Source organism: Schistocerca cancellata, chromosome 2 (genome assembly GCF_023864275.1).
Source record: "Schistocerca cancellata isolate TAMUIC-IGC-003103 chromosome 2, iqSchCanc2.1, whole genome shotgun sequence".
Lineage (NCBI taxonomy): Eukaryota > Metazoa > Arthropoda > Insecta > Orthoptera > Acrididae > Schistocerca > Schistocerca cancellata.
This window is the reverse complement of record NC_064627.1, coordinates 813,425,062-813,445,476: the sequence shown is the minus strand read 5'-3', so window position 1 is coordinate 813,445,476 and position 20,415 is coordinate 813,425,062. Positions and strand designations below refer to the sequence as shown.

Here is a 20,415-nt window from a genome sequence, read left to right as displayed (position 1 = left end):
GATTCACACAATATTTCACTTCTATCTCATATATCCACAATCCATTCTAATTTATTACCATAGAAATGATATGATCCGCCCAACACTATCTGTAATACACCTAAGTATTTTGTTTTCTGTGATGGAGCAATATGTAAAATAAGGAAAAGGTAACCACTCTTCTATAGGACTGAAGTCTGGAGCACAGAGACATAATAGGAAACAGCATTCACATTTGTTTTAGAGATACTTGTTCTTTTTTTTTTTAGAAAAAGTGTGTGCAAAAAGGAAAAGAGCTCTAAAGCTAGTGGTAAAAGCTGTTTCCTTATCAGTCTTTCTGCGCTCCACGCATTGTCTTCTGCTGTGAGTGAGTGATTGCCCCTCCCTTGCTCTCTCTCTCTCTCTCTCTCTCTCTCTCTCTCTCTCTCTCTCTCTCTCTCTCTCTCTCTCTCTCTCTCTCTCACCAACCAACTCAGTTTACAAACGTACTACACATTGTAATGTGTGCCAACTTCGATTTGTGTAGGTGAACCAACATTAAGTGTGCAATGTGACAGAATAAACATTCATTGGGGTGCGACAGCATGAAGTATGCGACAGCATAAAGTATGCGACAGCATAAAGTATGCGACAGCATAAAGTATGCGACAGCATAAAGTATGCGACAGCATAAAGTATGCGACAGCATAAAGTATGCGACAGCATAAAGTATGCGACAGCATAAAGTATGCGACAGCATAAAGTATGCGACAGCATAAAGTATGCGACAGCATAAAGTATGCGACAGCATAAAGTATGCGACAGCATAAAGTATGCGACAGCATAAAGTATGCGACAGCATAAAGTATGCGACAGCATAAAGTATGCGACAGCATAAAGTATGCGACAGCATAAAGTATGCGACAGCATAAAGTATGCGACAGCATAAAGTATGCGACAGCATAAAGTATGCGACAGCATAAAGTATGCGACAGCATAAAGTATGCGACAGCATAAAGTATGCGACAGCATAAAGTATGCGACAGCATAAAGTATGCGACAGCATAAAGTATGCGACAGCATAAAGTATGCGACAGCATAAAGTATGCGACAGCATAAAGTATGCGACAGCATAAAGTATGCGACAGCATAAAGTATGCGACAGCATAAAGTATGCGACAGCATAAAGTATGCGACAGCATAAAGGAATACATTACAAACACATGCTGTAAAAACACATCAGAATTTTTTGCTGCCTTACTGCAATATCTGAGAAAACAAAATATCCAAGTGGACTAAAAATGAGTGTGCTCAAGCCAGCATATAAAAACGGTAGTTAGTAACATGTGTCTAGTTATAGAACAATATCATTAATCCACAGAGGTGGCAGCATGAATATGAGATGAAAAGATGATGGCAATGATATTTGCAGCTGATTTAATGATGTTGATAAACAGATAAAAAGAGATACACGAAAGGCTAAATGTATGGGAGGGAATGCTGCAATGGACAGAAATTTAATGTTAAGTAGTGTGAAGTTACGTGATAAAGAATGAGACGAAAACATCAAAATATGCAAGTATTGGAAGGCAGTTACTATAGAAAGTGGAAAATTTCAAGTAATAAGGGAACATAATAGGAGGCAATGGGAGGAATGATGATAAAAGAAAGGGGAAAGCAAGCCCAGGGATTCTTGCAGTATATGAGTAGTCTAGTCTGGAGCAAGGATTTGCCACCAAAAAATTACCAAATGCTAAAGTGAGTATATTACAAGGTGTACAACTTTGCTTCCGCTGTTTGCCTATAGGTGGCAACAACAGTAAGCAGCGGTCAAAAGAAAAAGATCACAGACGTCAGGCAGTTAGCTTGGACCTCAGTCAACATAACCTCATTCAAACATCAGTCGGCATCATAAAGTTGTTCTTGACAGAAAATGTCAATTTACCAGCCTAATTCTTGTCATTTGCTGGAGGTGTTACTGTTTTGTTTCAATATGAGGAAAACAGCGGCCCAGTCTCATCAAATGCTCTCAAGTACGTATGGTAAGGACACTTTAGTGAAAGGACGTGTCACGAGTGGTTTCAACACTTCAAGAACGTTATTTTAATGTCGTAGACCAGCATAGTGGTGGAAGAGAGAATGTTTTCGAAGATGCAGAATTGGAGACATTGCCGAGTGAAGACTCGCATCAAACTCCAAGAAAAATTGGCATGATTAGTGGGAGTGACACAGCAAGCCATTTCAAAACCTCTCAAGGTTATGGGCATGATTCAGAAAGAAGTAACTTAGGTCCCGTGTGAGCAGAAACCAAGAGATGTTGAACAGTGTTTGTGTGTTTGAACAGCTGCTTCAGAGGCGAAAACAGAAGGGATTTCTGCATCACATTGTGACCGGGGATGAAAAATGGGTTCATTATTATAACGCTAAATGCAAAAAATCGTGAGGATATCCCGGCAATGCTTCCAAGTCGATGGCCAAATTGAATACTCACGGCTCCAAGATCATGCTCTGCATTTGGTGAAACCAGCTCGGCATCGGGTACTATGAGGAGTTAAAACGAAGTGAAACAATCACAGGTGTTTGTTACCTCATGCAATCAATGCGTTTGAGCAGAGCATTAAAAAACAAACGGCCGCAATATAGCGAGAGGCACGATAAAGTGATTTTACAGCACGACAACACTCAACCCCACATTGAAAAAGAGTACTTGGAAATGTTAAAATGGGAACTCCTATCCCGCCTTTTATGGAAATACGAGTAATCTTGCAAGCATTGCATGATGAATTTAGTGGACCACAATATAGGGGTGTAGACAGTGTGGCATCTAGAGGTGCAGGTCGGTCAGGGGATTGTGCACAGATAGTGGAAATGGTTAAGGCAACCGCTCTTGATAAGAGAAAATATGGGTTCAAGTCACAGTTCAGCACAAATTTTTATGTCACTATTGGATAGTGGATCTATAATAAAACAGCCAATTTCAAGGAATTTGAAGTCGGTAAATTAATTTCGACACCTCTATTTAAGTTATACATCTCTTAGTCTTTGTAAATTGCTGACCTATTTTGTGACGATTATGGAACCTCTCATCTTCAAGCTGATCATAGAAGCGTCGTGTGAAAACAGAAGTGCTTTACTCAAATAGAAACTTCGATGATGTCAGTTATTTAAAACTGCTGAAGCACCTAGCAGTTCATATACTGGGCATTTAATGGAAATAATGATCTAGGTAAAGAAGGTCAGTAATGTTACAAGTTCATCCATGAAGTACGAGTATATAGCCTGCCGGACCCAAAGCTGCATACTCAAAGAATATTTTTATATCTGATAAAAGCTACTGACTCTTTAAACCATCAGTTACTTCACAATCAACCTACAACTCTCTTAATCACAAGCATGATGAAAATTTACAAAAAATGACTAACAAGCCCATCACTCTCACATAATAAGCTATGGAGAAGGCATCTCAATTTTATTCTATGGGACACAGTGTGTTGGAATTATTGTATGTAATTGTGCAACAGAAATAACTAAATACTTTAGTAACAAAGGCTTGAAGGTTACAGTCAATAAAACTCAGTTACCAAGAATTGAAACTGACTGTCTTTAGGCTCCACTGCTCCTCAGGTTCTGTTGAAGGTGTGCAGCTGGATTTCTGCCCTTTATCTCAGTAGCTTTTTACCTCTGTGGCTTCTAGGTTGTGCTTAGGCACTTTGCTGTAACCTCTTTTTGGTTCATTCGACTTCCTTTTACATCTCACACTGTTCGTCAGGATTGTCATCAGTGTTTTCATGACCTGTTCTACGAGGGTCGGTCAAAAAGTAATGCCTCCCATTTTTTTTCTACTTAAAGAAATTAAGTTAAGTGAAAAATTTGAATTTGGCGCCATTCCTCAAACCTTCTTCTGCAATCCACTGCAGTAGTAACTTTCTGTGTCAACAGGTGGCAGCACAGCAGAAGTTTGTAAGATGGCCGACATCGATGTTCGTTTGAGACAGCGTAGTGTGATTGAATTCTTGAATGCAGAAGGTGAAACGCCCATACGCATTCATGAAAGACTGAAGAAGGTGTATGGTGTTGTGACAGTGGATGTCAGCACTGTTAGACGATGGGTTCGTCGTTGTAAGGAAGCTGAAGGGCAAACACCGTTGACTGACGAAAAGCGGAGCGGCAGGCCGGTGAGTGCAGTGACTCCACACAACATTCAGCAAGTTGATGACATCATTCGTGGTGACCGTCGGGTGACTGCAGATGAAGTGTGTCGCATTATTTCTCTTAGTAAAGGCAGTGTGATCACGATTATTAAACAATTGGGGTACTCAAAAGTTTGTGCACGGTGGGTTCCAAGAATGTTAACCGATCAGAATAAAGAGGCAAGGAAAACAATAGCCTCCCAACACTTGCAGTGCTTCCGTTTGGAGGGAGATGAGTTTCTGGAAAAAATTGTGACCGGGGACGAAACATGGGTGCATTTTTTTGAACCCGAATCAAAGAGGCAGTCAATGGAGTGGCGTCACACAAGCTCGCCGAGGAAGAAAAAATTCAAAACTGTGCGATCGGCAGGGAAAGTTATGGCAACAGTTTTCTGGGATACAGAGGGTGTGATTCTGGTTGATTTTCTGGAGCAGGGATGCACAATAAATTCTGTTCAATACGTCACAACCCTCAACAAACTTAAAGCACGTCTTCAGCGAGTTCGCCCAACAAAATCAATGGCAGATGTTCTTCTTTTGCATGACAATGCAAGACCACACACCAGTCGTCACACCTCTGACGAGATTGTCAAAATTGGATGGGAAGTTTTTCCTCATCCCCCATACAGCCCTGACCTGGCACCATCAGACTTCCATCTGTTCGGGCCACTAAAAGAAGCTCATCGTGGGATTCATTTTGAAGATGAGGAGGCCGTCAAAACATCCGTGCGTCAATGGCTTAGGAAGCAGAGCTGTGATTTTTACCGTGCTGGGATACATGCCCTTGTTCAAAGATGGACCAAAACTGTAGAGATGGGCGGAGATTACATTGAAAAATGACAAAATGATCCTCAATGTTGTGGTTTTCAACCTATGTAATTGCATTTAAATTTCCTGACAATTAAACGTAGAAAAAAAATAGGAGGCATTACTTTTTGACTGACCCTTGTATAAAGAAAATGACAAGGCATCGTGGCTGAACTGAGGAAGAGATCCTGGAGATACACATGAAGAACAACAGTGAGCACTGATGCAAATGATAACTTCTCCACAAATTCTGAAAACAGCAGTCCTAAGCTGTCCACATAAGCAGATGTAGAACTTCAGTTGTATGAGATACAAATTATATTTTTTCCGAAGCCAAAGAATCAAAGTGACTGTAATTTTCTGAGTGTATTACGAAAATCTTATCAGAATCTACTGAAGGAAAAGTAGTCTTCACATCTCTGCAAATCTATCGCAAATGTAAATTCATCCAGAAGCTTCAAAACTAGGAACTAATTTTGTCACCTACAATCATGTTAGTTTTGGTTGGACAAATCGTACAGGAACAAGACATCACTGAGAACACTCCAAAAATATTTAGTATTCATACTGGCACGGCCCCGGTGTAAGTCCAAACACTAGCTAATGAGTGCAGTTAGATACGCCATAACACAGCGCACAGCTCCTCAGCATGTGGTAAGTGTATCTGCAGCAGCCAAATGGTGAAGCAGTTAGTTTTCACCACAACAACATAAATAATGTTACTGTATCTCTGCAACAAAATGGATGAACATTTTAGGTGGGTACACCACATTAATTTCAGATGTGGAAAAATCTGCAGTAGGCTGAATCACCTTAACACGCTCCCAACAACAGTCTAGCCCAATGTCAAGAAATACAACAATTTATAACTCTCTTAACTATCAGACTGAATTATGGAGCTGTTCAGTAGACACACAAACAGAACATTGGCTTCCAGTCAAGGGGCACAAATACTTTCATTTTAATTGAATATGTTCTTTAGACCTTTTTGTATCAGTTACATTTTGGTTTCCCAAAAAATGAAGCAAATAGATGTACTACTTAGCATACCTACAACGATCACAGCACCAGGACAATATTTAACTACTTTCAACAAAGGAACAAACTGAAAATGACAGAACAAAGTCCACTTATAAATGGTTTGATTTAGTTCTACAGTCTTCCAAATTCACTAAGAACATGAAAGGGAATGGAACACAAAATTAAAACATTTTCTGATAGAAAAAATGTTTATATTCCCTCAAAGAATTTTAAGACAAAATTCTGATGTGTCATACGACGTGCCTCAAGTTAAGAATCTGTTTCTAGTAATAGCATAGTAATTGTAATGTGATAAATATATAATCGAAATTTAATATACATTAACTGTTTTATATACCATTTTCTGACTAGTACAGCAAACAATTACAAAAACTATTTATTTGATGACTGCATGGATGAATAAATAAATAAATAAATAAATCATGGCCACAACTTGACTGACAATCCTGTCACCATGGTAACCTCAGACATTTTGCACATGGTATTATTATCTATAATTAAGTACAACATGAGGGAGGGGGACGGGGTGGAAAAATCTACATAGATCACAATAAGATTTGAAAGCGGTGCAAAGACTGGCAGCTAGATTTAAATCTTCACAAACGTAAAAGTACACACTTCACAAAGAAAATTCTTAGTATTCCACATACAAACAAAATCAGTAACAACTGGAAATCGGCTCATTTAAATATGTGTAAGAATTTACAGTATTATAGTACAAAATGATCTCATTGGCAGCATAGTGGAAAAATGCAGTTGAACTACAAATAAGGTTCTATACGCAACACTCTTGCACTCCATCTTAGAATGCAGTTCAATTGTAGGGGCCCTTACCAAATGGTATTAATGGGGAACATTTCATATAAAAAGGAATGGTAGCATGACTGTCATATATTTGACTCACAGGAGAGTATCACAGAAATGTTGGAAAAAAAAAAAAAAAAAAAAAAAAAAAAAAAAAAAAAAAAAAAAAAAGTTTTGCCAGGCCCTTTAGATAAGACTCCAATTAACCAGCAAAAGCCTGCAAAGAAATTTTCAAGAATAAGTATTATGTGAAGAATCCCCAGATATTAAACACCATATGTATCACTCTCGTAGACATTGTGAAGAGAAGATTAAACTAATCATAACACATATGTGCATATACACACATATTTGAACAGTCATTCTTCTCAGGCCCTATAGTGACTGGAATAGGACAACATCTTAAAATGTTGTCTCAATCCAAGTATCCTCTGCCACACACATCACAGTGCATTTGCAAATTATGTATGTAGATGCCGATTTGGTTTTAAGCACTGTAGTTCATTCAAAAGATTACACTCTGCAGGATAAATGTTCTGGACCTAACTATTTTATTCCTGGATATGTTCTTCTCATGATATTTTATATTCATATCTCTGCCAAGTAAAATGTTGAATTAGCTGCGTTAATCTTTACCACCAATAAGCGTAAAATTAAACACACTTCCTTTTCTAACAGGCCTTTAAATTCATGCATCAGATACATTTCCAAATTTAATAACAAATATTGTTGTGAAAATCAATTTTAGTTCATTTTTTAAGCATAGAGAGAGAGAGAGATTCTTTACAAGGTTGGAAGGATCTCTTGGGGATGAGTGGGCGCCATGTCTCGATCGATATGTAAGGGAACAAACAGTGATTATGCTATGCATGCACTGTAATAACTGCCTTTAAGCTGTTGTTGAGAAGGGAGGGTAAGGAGGGGTATGCACCATTTATGAATAGTTCTTCTACTACTTCAGTTCTCTAATCCTTACTGTACAAATTGTTACCCCTTAGCATAAATGTGTCATGTTATTTAAAATTCTCTTCTCGTCCGACTTCCTCCAGATGTGTCGAACATATTTATGTTCCACTGTATAATGAGACACATCTTAATAGTGCAGTGTGAAGCTTCAAATTTCCTTTCAGTTGACATAGAATTGTTGCAACAGAAGCATCTATGTTGCAGGGGCTTTTTCCTATCAGGAATATTTCAATGTCCTTGCTGTCTGATAGCTGTGGGGCTATTTGATTTGGTCTTAACCTTATCTTGCCTGAAAGACATCAACTTTAGACATACTGTTCAACTTTGACCTCTCTACCCGTGAGGACAAACTGGCAGCTTGAAGAGTATTTCTGTAGCTTTTGCTTAATGCTTTGGAATGAGGTGCCTTTTGGCATCTCCAACACTAAAAGAAAACTTTTATCTGAAAGTGTGATAGCTACAAGAGACAGAGTCTCTAGCGAAGAACATCTTCTTAAACGATGTTTTAGCCCCTGAAACAAATGACATTGCAAAGGTTGCTGGTTTATGAGCAACACTGTTTTTGCTTCCACATAAGGTATTCTCTTTGGTTCCTATTTCCTGAGTCCTCTTCACCCTAAAGTATTTACAGCCACAGCTCCAAACAGCACAATTACCTATGCATTTAAAACTGAGTATTTAGTGACAAAAGAGCAGTATTTGCACCACTTTACATACAGACAATTTTAAAGGAGAACAATTAACATTGTCATTATTGATCATGTGAACTTATCGTTCCTTATAAATACATTTGGACTTAATAATGTTGTTGCAGAGGAAGCCTGAACTAAAACATTTTAATTTCTATATTCGGTTCGAGTACATTCTAGAAGCATCCACAAATGGCAAGAATCATTGTACTGGAACGTTCTGTAGCTGTATATATACCGTAGGTGTTCTGGACAGAGACAGTTCGCTTCGCACTCTTGTATGTGCAAATGCTGAATAAACCTTCGTTAAGTGAAGTTAGTGTTCGTAATTCATCTACTTACACCTTCCTCTACTTGACATTATTTTGGTGGAGGTGTTGGGTATTGGAACTCGTGCTACAGCACATTACTGACGACACAGTGGCTCCCATCAGGCCACGACAGAGCCGCCGTTTAGGTGGCAAGAAACCAGAGTTCGAGCCATATTCAACAGACCACAATCTATCGGAGACAGGAGAGGAAGAGGATGTCACAATGACAGCAACTGTGTGGCACCACATGAGATATCCTTCCGGGTTCTCTGGCGACTATGGCCAAGAGCCAAACAAGTGGCTGCAGGTATATGAGCGTATAGCCAAATTTAACAAATGGGATGACACCCTGTGTTTGGCTATGTATTTTTCTACTTGGAGGGCACTGCCAAGCAATGGAATGAGAACTACAAGGAGAAGCTCACAAGCTGGGAAGTATTCCAGGTGGAACTGCGCAAGTATTTGGGCGACACACAACAAAAGAAGTGCAAGGCTGAAGATAAATTAAAGTGCAGGGCACAGCGCCCAGGAGAAACAACAGCATCCTACATTCAAGACGTCTTGGAGCTGTGTAAAATAGTGGATTCTTGAATGAAGGAGGAAGATAAGGTGGCACATCTCATGAAGGGTTGTTGATGAGGACATGTATCAAGCCCTACTCCTGAAGGAAGTTTCGACAGCAGACGACTTCATAAAGTGGTGCCAGTATATCGAGTCAATGCATCAAAAAAAAATTACATGCAAGAAGTTTGAACTGCTTCTAAACATCGTATCTATGCCTGTGATGGAGGAAGAAACCGATTTCACAAGTGATCTCTGTCAGATAGTGAGAGAGGAAGTTCAGAAGGCACTTGGATTGCACAGCAAGCAAAAACTTGAGAAGCTTCAAGAGGTCATAAGGGAAGAGGTGGAACAGACATTGAACCCAATCTCTCGTCTTTCATTTCCCTTTAAAACGGTAAAAAAGTCGAGATCCAGGCGAAGTTATATTCCTACAATGCCGCACGAGGAACCTGTTTGGGCACCAAGGAAGACTGATGTCTTGAGGACTCAAGATAACCAACCAGTATGTTTCCATTGCGGACGACTGAGACATGTGGTGTGCTATTGTCGACAAAGGCGGCAGATATCTGATGAAGCCCGCACCAGAAGACAGCAGACCGATCTCAGCTGACGCCAACTCCGGGACGACAAAGATGCAGAAGATGTGGGTGCAGGACGACGTCTGTCATCATTGCCGCAAGCTAGCCGCTGGAGAGGACGCTCCCCAACACGCTGATCAAGGTCTTCATCGCCGTTTAGATGCTCCAGCCGATCACCTAGCCGTAGCAACCTGGAAAACTGAAGGGTGCGACCTTCCTTGGAGGTGAGGTCGCCGAAGAGAAAAATCCTCCGCCGTCGATCAAAATTATAGGAAACTACGTCGATATCCTCATGGATGCCCAACCAGCCCAAGCTCTTGTGGACTCTGGAGCATCTTATTCAGTCATTTTGGAGAAGTGCTGTCGCCAGTTGCAGAAAACCATGTTTGTCGACCACAAAACATCTGTGCTGAAGGTGGCTAATGGGAAATATGTAAAACCTACATGAAGATGTGTCATTCGTGTGGGTATAAGTGGCCACACACTGCCCTTGGAATTCATCGTCTTACAAGAGTGTACTCATGACATTCTCGGATGGGACTTTTTGAAAGCTTCTCAAGCAGTTATAGATTGTGGTCACTTGATTATGCTAGACGAGATGAGATACTGCGGAACTGTGTGTCAGCAGCGGAATGTCAAATAATTCGCGATGAGGTAGAGAAAATTATGAAGAATGACATCATTCAGCCTTCACAGAGCCCATGGTCGTCACCAGTGGTTCTCGTCAGGAAGGAGGATGAAAGTTGGCACTTTTGTGTTGACTACAGGAAGCTTAACAAGATAACTAAAAAGGACGTTTACCCTCTTCCACGGACTGACGATATACTAGATTGTCTGAAGGGGGCTAAGTTTTTCTCAACCATGGACATGTAGATATCTCAAATTATGCTTGCCTTAAATTGGTCAGAGGATGTGAAAGGACAATTTAAGGTAGTTAATGGATTACTCTGCAAGAAAAACTTCGATCCGTTTGGAAACAGGTGGCTACCAGTGATTCCTAAACACATGCGCTTAGATGTTCTACAGAAATTCCATGACACACCTGGGGCCGGACATTTAGGATTTATTAGGACATACGATAGGATCCGCAAGAGATTTTTCTGGCCAGTAGTGTTTGTCACTAAGTGTCACACTGTTGAGAGTGCCAGAGGAGAAAGGCAATTCCTCAGAAATCACCTGGCCGACTCATACCAATTCCACCAGCCAAAACGCCTCTCCAGCGTGTTGGGATTGACCACCTCGGATGATTTCCAATGTCTGCTTGTGGCAATAGATGGATTATTGTTTGCACTGATTACCTGACACACTATGCCATTACAAAAGCCGTGGAAACAGCAGAAGCATTCAATGTAGCAAAATTCATCATAGAAGACATTGTATTAAAATACGGTGCCCCAAGGTCATTAATTACGGATCGAGAGAAAGTTTTTCACTCGAATCTTGTGACTGAGATAAACCGTCAGTACAACATTAATCATCATGACGACTGCCTACCATCCGCAAACTAACGTGCTTACTGAACACCTTATTAAGACCTTCATCAACATGCTATCAATGTTCATCAATGTTGAGCAGAGCAACTGGGATGAGGTGCTACCTTTCGTGACGTTTGCCTACAACACCGCCAAACAAGACACCACAGGATTTACGCCATTTTTCCTGGTGCATGGGCGTGAGGCGACGACGACAATGGACACTATTTCCGTTACATCCTGACAACATAGACGCCGATTACATCAGCGAGGTGTTAACCAGAGCTCGACTCTGCACGCTGCAGGCTCAAGATACTATTGTAGGTGGGTGCCACCAGAAGGTTTTAGCAATTGGAGGAGAAAACTGGTGATTGAAATTTCATTAAAAGATCCTGTTGCAACGAAAAATGCCTTTGTTTTAATGATCGTCACTCCAAATCACGTATCATGTCTGTGGTGCTATCTCCCCTATTTTGCGATAATACACAACGAGCTGCCCTTCTTTAAAGTTTTTCGATGATGCAGATACACACCCCAATGCAATACTTCACGATAGGGCAGACAAATGTGGTGTAAGTTGTCTCTTTAGTAGATTTGTTGCATCTCCTAAGTGCCAATGAATCACAGTCTTTGGTTGTTCCAGCCACAACATTATTTATGTGATCATTCCAATTTAGGTTATTTGTAATTATAATCCAGGCTTGTCCAAACTGTGCCCCTGGGGCACTAGCGCCCGTGGCCAGCGCCCCGGGCGAATTCATATGTTGCCGCAGTGGCCGAGCCATGTCGCTTAGCTGGCCATGTGGACCACCCGCCGATCTTCGCCATGTTGCTGTACGCGTGCTTCGTATGGACGACAGACATCTGCGCCAGCAGCAGTCAAAAGTGACACAAAATCGTTAGTCAACAGATGCAAGGCTACAGTGGATCAAGATAAATGGTCAATAGCAGCAGACAAAAAGAAAAAGGAGCGGCGCATCCGCAATATTTAAACCCGAGAGGGAAATTAATTTCCTGTGTACTGCTGTCGAAAATCATGCCAAATGTTTAGTATGTCATTGGAACCGCATGTATTTAAGAAAGTACTCGATTGAACGGCACTTTAATACAAGTCACAAAGATCAGTTCGAAAATTTGTTGCTAGAGGAACACCAGTCAAAGCTTGAAGAACTGAAAGAAAATTTCAAGCAGTGTTTCCTATCGTATGACTCTTTAGTATTATACAGATGATAAATAAAACTGTATTTTATAATATGATATGTCACTTAGCAATGTGACAGTTATCGAATATCAGATTGTCAGCAACAAGGAACAATTCTTTTCGGTTAATTTTTATATTTGGGTTGCATCAAATTGCGTATCACAGACATAAGAAAAAGTTTCAGGTACGTTATGTTTTGCCACTTTCTGAAAAGCTTTCACAATCGCTCTCTTGGGCAGCAAAGTGTCATTAAGAGTCATTCTTCGTTTTTGTGTCTTTCTGGATGGGAAAACATATGGTGTAGTTTGATCTGTTTTCAATTAATTAAAATGCAAATATTCCAATAGATAAAAATTTATTTTGCAGCCACATTTCGTTGTCCTTTTCAGCGGAACTGGGGGAAAACACACTTAAAACCAATCTTTTTTTGATAGTATTTTATCTGAGTTTCAATGAATGAAACAATTAATTGTTAAAGTGATAAAAGTGTTTTAAAAACAGGATTATACAAAATTAGTTGTTCATTCTTTTTTTGCCATGGTAGGAGCAGGAAACAGGTGGGCAAACTTTGCGCGCAAGTTACAAATGCTCGCTGAGAATTTGGAAAGTAGGGAAACCCTTTGCGGCTGGGAAACTCATCAAGGATTGCCTGATCGACTCGGCGGCTTGTATTTGTCCAGTAGACCTCACGGAAAAATTTGAAAAAATAGCTCTTTCGCCTCAAACTGTTGCTCGCCGAGTCGATGATATGGCCTCAGATATTGAATAGCAATTAATAGAGAGAGCAGCAAACTTCATTTCATTTTCTATTGCTCTTGTCGAGTCTGCGGACATATCTCAGCTCGTCATATTTATTCGAGGTGTCAACGACAATTGGCCTGTCACCGAAGAATTTCTCGACCTTATACTATTAAAAGACACAACCACGGCTTTGGATATTTTTCTAGCCGTGGAAAACATGTTAAGAGTCAATGGGTTTAAAATGGGAACTCCTGACCGGTGTAACAAGGGATGGAGCCCCTGCACTATGAGGGATACGCACTGGATTCCTGTGTAACGTCAGGTCAAAAATGGCTGAATCTGACTGTTTCTTATTCACAACAGTCCATTGTCTGATACACCAGGAGGCACTTCGTGCGAACATTGTCAACAGAAAAAATGTTATGGATACTGTTCTTCGAACGGTTAATTATCTTCGCTCGCATGGACTCACACGTCGCCAATTTAAAGAATTTCTGGCTGATATCGAAGCGGAATACCCAGACATCCCCTACCACGCAGAAGTAAAATGGCTGAGCAGAGGAAGGTGCTTCATCGGTTTTTCTACTTGAGGGGCGAAATAAATACCTTTTTGGAAATGAAAGGGCATCCAGAAGAATTACTTTGTGATCCTAAGTGGGTGGCGAATTTGGCTTTTTTGAGTGACCCTACTGGTCATTTAAATACCATTTCACTCCAATGAGAAAATCACTATGCTGTTGATTTACTGCAGATGATTCAAGCATTCCAAAAAAAACTTATTTTGTGGGAAAAACAGTTTCGCGAGAAGAATTGTGGACACTTTCCTGCACTATACAGCGTTAAAGAAGATTTGGATTTTTCAGACTATGTTCAAATCATTTGCGAATTACAAGAACAAATTGATAACAGATTTCTGGAGACAAGTGAGCTTCAACCAGCCTTTGATATATTTGTTCGCCCATTTTCCCTTCGGGCAGAGGACGTCTCACAAGTGCTTTAACTAGAGGTGATTGACCTGCAGTGCAATAGCCACCTAAGGACCGCTTACTTATGTGTCAAACTTTAGATGACTTTTACAGCTGTCTTCCATGAGAGAAATATCCTCTTTTGCACAAGCAAGCGGCCGAAGTTCTCTCAATGTTTGGTTGCACGTATGTTTGTGAGCACTTTTTCTCTCTTTTAAAGCTTGTTAAAACTAAGAACCGTTCATTACTTAGCGAAAAAATTTGACTAATTCCTTGAGGTTAGCAGTCTCACGGAATATTGTACCAAACCTAGAAAAAATCATTTCCTCGAAAAAGAAAAAAGTGTAATAAGTTAATTGTCTTCTTTAACAATGTTGACTGCAAGAATTAAAGCGCTTTATAACCTTAATTCTATTTTTGAATAAGTTTTCAAACTTGGTTGGTTAAAATTATTACATACAAAACAGCAAACTAAGGATCCGATTTCTAAACTCTGAAAAGGGATACAAAAAGATGTAGCCCGAAGCATAACAAAAAATATTTGCTTGTAACTACTAACAGTAAGAATGAGACACTATATCCCTGGCATAAAATTATTTCTAAAATAGAATATTTATGACTTTAGTTCATTTAAGAAACTGATATATTTTTCAGAAGACACCTATTGTACATATGACGAGTGTGCATGTGCAGTACTAATAGAATCAACCTGTGGGTCAGAAAACAACTAAGATGTTCTTCAACTCTTGTTTTGGATATTGTTTTCTAAAGCTTTGTGTAGTAATTCTGCCACACGAACACTAGTCGTTACCTAAGCAGTAAATGGTTTGCTTGTTTTACCGCCCTTCGACTTCTTTTACAGAGGTGCGCTTCCTCTGTTATTTTGTTTACATTGGATCTGACCACGGGACAGTCCAGCACAGAGCAGTGCTGTGCGGTCTCACTGGCTCCGCAGTTCTCTCTCTCTCTCTCTCTCTCTCTCTCTCTCTCTCTCGCTCCTATACTGACACTAGTGGCACACGGTCGCGGACAGGGCGTTGAACTACACTGCCTTGCGCCTGCACCCACTGGGCGCATTTCTTGGATGAGCTTGTTATAATCCCTAATTATTTATTTGCATTTACAGCCTGCAGATCTGTGTGACTTATCGCGTAATCTAAATTTAGTGGATTTCTTTTAATACTCATATGACTAACTTCACACTTATCTGTATGGTGCGAAAAGTGGCAACAGACCCTGAATAAAGAAATCTTATCTAAATCATTTTGCAATATGTTTTGGTCATCTAATGACTTTACAATATGGTAAATGACAGCATCATCTGCAAACAATCTAAGAGGGCTACTCAGATTGTCTCCTATGTCGTTAATATAGATCAGGAATAATGGAGGGCCTATAACACTTCCTTAGGGAACGCTGGATATTACTTCTGTTTTACTCAATGACTTTCCATCTATTATTATGAACTGTAACCTTTCTGACAGAAAATCACGAATCCAGTCGCACAACAGAGGCAATATTCAAAAGGCACGCACAGTTTGGTTAGAAGACTGCTTGCGAGGAACTGTCGAAAGCCTTCTGGAAATCTAAAAATATGGAATCAATTTGACATCCCTTATCGATAGCACTCAATACCTCACGCAAGTAAAGAGCTAGTTGTGTTTCACAAGAACAATATTTTCTGAATCCATCCTGACTGTCAATAAATCATTTTCTTTGAGGTAATTCATAATGTTCAAACACAATATATGTTCCAAAACTCCACTGCACATCGACGACAGTGACATGGGCCTGTAATTCAGCAGATTACTCCTATTTCCCTTTTTGGGTATTGGTATGACTTGAGCAATTTTCGAGTGTTTAGGTACGGATCTTTCTGGAAGTAAGCAGTTGTATATTAATTGCTAAATATTGAACTGTTGTATCAGCATACTCTGAAAGGAACCTGACAGGTATACAATCTGGACCAGAGGCCTTGCCTTTATTAAGTGATTTAAGCTGCTTTGCTACACCGAGGATATCTACTTCTACATTTCTTGTCTTGGCAGTTGTTCTTGATTGGAATTCAGGAATATTTACTTCGTCTTCTTTGGTGAAAAGAACCGTGAAAACCGTGCTTAGTAACTCTGCTATAGTGGCACTGTCATCAGTGACTGCACCATTGTTATCACGCAGTGAAGGTACTGATTGCATCTTGCCACTGATGTGCTTTATGCATGACCAGAATCTCTTTGGATTTTCTGCCAGATTCCGAGACAGACTTTTGTTGCAGAAATTATTAAAAGCATATCACACTGAGGCACGCACTATATTTCAAACTTCTGCAAAACTTTGCCCATCTTTGGGATTTTGCATTCTTTTACTGGTGTGCTTGTATCGTTGCTTCCGCAACAGCGAGCTGACCTGTTTTGCATACCATGGGGCTTCAGTACCATCACTTATTAACTTACGTGGTATGTATCTCTCAATTTCCGCTGATACTATCTCTTTTAAATCATTCCACATCTTTTCTACATTTACGTGATCAGATCGGAAGGAGTGGACACTGTCTATAAAAAAAAGCATCAAGAGCATTTTCATCAGCTTTTTAAAATAGATGTACTTTGTGCTGCTTCTTGATGGTTGTGGGTGTTATGGTTCAGCCTAGCAGCAACTGCCTTATGAGAACTAATCCCTGTATCCCTCATGATAGATACTATTTGTCCAGGACTATTTGTTGCTGAGAGGTCAAGTATGCTTTCACAACCATTTACACTACGAGTGGGCTCATGAACAAGTTGTTCGAAATAATTTTCTAAGAAAGCATTCAGTACAATTTTGGATGGCGTTTTTATGCCTGCCACTGGCTTTGAACATATAATTTTTCCCGCATATCGAGGGTGAATTGAAGTCACCACCGACGATAATTGTAGGAGTGGGGTACCTATTTGAAATAAGTCTCTAGTTTTCTTTGAACTGTTCAGTAACTATATCTAACTATATCTTCTGAGTCGGGGATCAGTAAAATGATACAATTAAAAGTTTAGTCCGATTGTCAAGTATAACCTCTAACCCATACTATTTCGCAGGAACTATCTACTTCAATTTCACTACAAGGTAAACTACTTCAGACTGCAATAAATACACCATCAACTGTATTTAATCTATCCTTTCTGAACACTTGTTATGTTGTTTCAAAAAAATCCGGCTCAACTTATTTCCCGCTTTAGCCAGCTTTCTGTATCTATAACTATTTGAGCTTCAATGCTTTGTATTAGGGCTTGGAGCTCTGGGTCTTTCCCAACACAGCTACGACAATTTACAATTACAATACCGATTGTTGCTAAAACTACCTTTCTGTTACCTGCCCCTTCTAGACGGACACCCTTTCTGTGGTTTCTTGAGACATTCTAACCCAAAAAACTGCCTAGTCCCTTCCACACTACCCCACTAGCCATGTAGCCACTTCCTGTGTATAGTGGACTCCTGAACTATTGAGGGGTGTTGGAGCGAAAAAAAAATTTTTTTCCACATTTTCAGATTTTTATCTCATTATAAAATTTGCTGTTTTCCAAATAAAATATCACTTTCAAACTAACATGGGAAGTATTTCATTTTTTAAAATATAATCTACACCGGTTGAAAATGTAAAATTTTCAAGTGCATTACTTCGAGACCAACTAAAATCAGTAATTTTTTATGCGTTTCGCTTCTTTTATTTGTGAAGCATCATCACGAAAAAAGGAAACGAAACGTGTATGGCAATAAACAAACCGCCTTCAATTGGTTGCAAAAACGGAATGTACCTCAATGAATTTTCAATGACTGAAAACAGAAAAAAATGACGAATTTTTCGGTCGTTTCTGTATATGTATTTGTCAGTGTGATACTACTCTCCTTTCCTAACTCAAATTCTGAAATGTAAAATCCAAAACAAGACGTCAGTGTGAATGAGAATAAAATGACATAATGTGACACTTACGACAGTTTCCAGAACGCATTCAATATTCTATCATTATCATGCGTTCATGAAAGCCCGTGGTCAGCGAAATTTGAACACTGTTACATACTCTAACCACACTTTTCGGTACTGTGAAGAATGGCATGCCTGTGTCAGCTGCCAGCCACTTTGAGTTCATGCCACTGTGGCGAAGCAGTGCGCATGCGCGGATCTGAGACACACTGCTTTTCATTGGTTGGCACGAGGAGAACTGACAACAGCATTTCGGTTCACTAGGGCCATTTGGTATCGCTTCTGAAATTATTACTGAATAATGTTGGGGCTCTGTTTCGAAAACAAGACCCTTCAGTGTGCTCATGTACCGAACCAATCGGCAAAATGGCAGGAAGATACAGAATAGGGGCCCTGGCTAATCCTGAATTACCGGAGAAGTGTCTGCATGGTCAGACTCAAAATCCCAATGAGTCGTTCAATAATCTTATATGGATTCGCTTACCAAAAATTGTTTCTGCTGGAGTGAAGACACTAAAGTGGAGGTTCAGCGATGCCGTTATTGCTTTTAATGATGGCAACATTGGTAGGGTGAAAGTGCTATAGCATATGGGAATTAATCCTGTAGCAACTATCAGAGAACTTGAACGGATGGACAAGGTTCACATTGATAAAGCCGAGTATGCAGCACAGTTAGCCACTAAGGAGTCCAGAAAGAAGAAAAAACTTTGAGAAAGATCAAGAGGATGATATACACTGTGGTGCAGGGTGCTTCTGAGTGACTAAAAATATAAAATTTAGCACAAGTGAGTTACAGTCTTTTGGAACTTTAGAAGCCGTTCCTGAAAATTTACGTTTTCTGTTGCATTTTCCCTTAAATCTCGGAAGTCACTTCGAGTAGAGTATTCAAATTTTCAGAGAGTAGTAACATACATAACCTGAGTCTACTGAACTAAAAGAAGATAATGTTATCTATAATTAAAATCATTTAGGATAACGTACAAAAATAGTACACAAAATTTTAAATGTGTAATTAAAAATTGTATTTTCAAAAGCTGTGGCTGAAATGCAATTACTGTAGTACAGTAGACTAAGAACATACAGTTTAATGTCCTGTAAAAGTTTCATGTCAATGGCTGCAGTGGTTCCCGAATTATAGGGAAGCAAAGTCACTAAATTTAATATCAGTCGGGATAGGGCATTCCAACTCCCCTTAAGCGGAACCCACAAACCCACCACCCAATGGCGCATGTCACGGAATCTGCAGCTTACATGGTTGCAGAACCACCTGCGCCTCTGATTCAGACCTTCCACTCAGCTTTGTACCAAAGGACCACAGTCTGTTCAATCGACAATGCTGCAGATGGTGAGCTCCACCTTAATCTCGCAAGCAAGACTGGCAGTCTTTACCATTTCCACCAGCCACCCGAAACTAAAGAGCATCTCCTCTGATCCAAAGTGACACACGTCATTGGTACCGACATGAGCCACCACCTGCAACTGGCTGCACCCTGTACTCTTCATGGCATCCAGGAGCACCCTTTCCACATCCGGAATGACTCCTCCCGGTATTCACACGAAGTGCACACTGGCTTGCTTCCCCTCCTTGTCAGCCATGTTCCTAAGAGGCCCCATTACGTGCCTAACACTGGACCTCCCAACTACCACCAACCCACCCTCTGTGAATGCCCAGACCTTGCGGGCTGAGAAGCTTCCTCTGGAACAGGGTGGACGACTGCATCAGGCTTGGAGACTTCATCAGCCACAGATAACGCCCAAAACCTGTTTGTCAAATGAACTGGGGAAGCTCTACAATCAGCCCCATGGGAAGACATTCGCTGCCTGCAAGACTTTGGAATGATCTCCTGCTCGACCGAGGGTGAGGTGTCAACCTCAGTGCAGGCAGTAGCCAGGGCAGCTGCAGCAGAGGCCCGATCTGGAGACACATGGGACGTGCTCGATGTCCCTCACATCCCCGCATCCAACCTACCCCACAGTGATGACCCTTGGCAGAAGCCTAAAGGTATGTGATGGAAGCCTACACCGCCTGAAGCTGTGAGCGAAGAGTCACTAACTCAGCTCACATCTGCACACAGATATCACCATTCCTATCCATTACTGAAGTCGCTCCTGTTTGAAGCTCAAAAATACATAACAAACGAATGGTGTATTCGCCTTATTAGCAGCAGGAACTCCA

General features: G+C 40.4%; 1 protein-coding gene across 2 annotated transcripts in view; it reads right to left on the bottom strand.

The window, feature by feature from the left end:
* LOC126162703 (targeting protein for Xklp2 homolog) overlaps positions 1–20,415 on the bottom strand; it is a 155,027-nt gene that overhangs the window by 46,045 nt on the left and 88,567 nt on the right. The gene's annotated exons all lie outside the window — the stretch shown is intronic.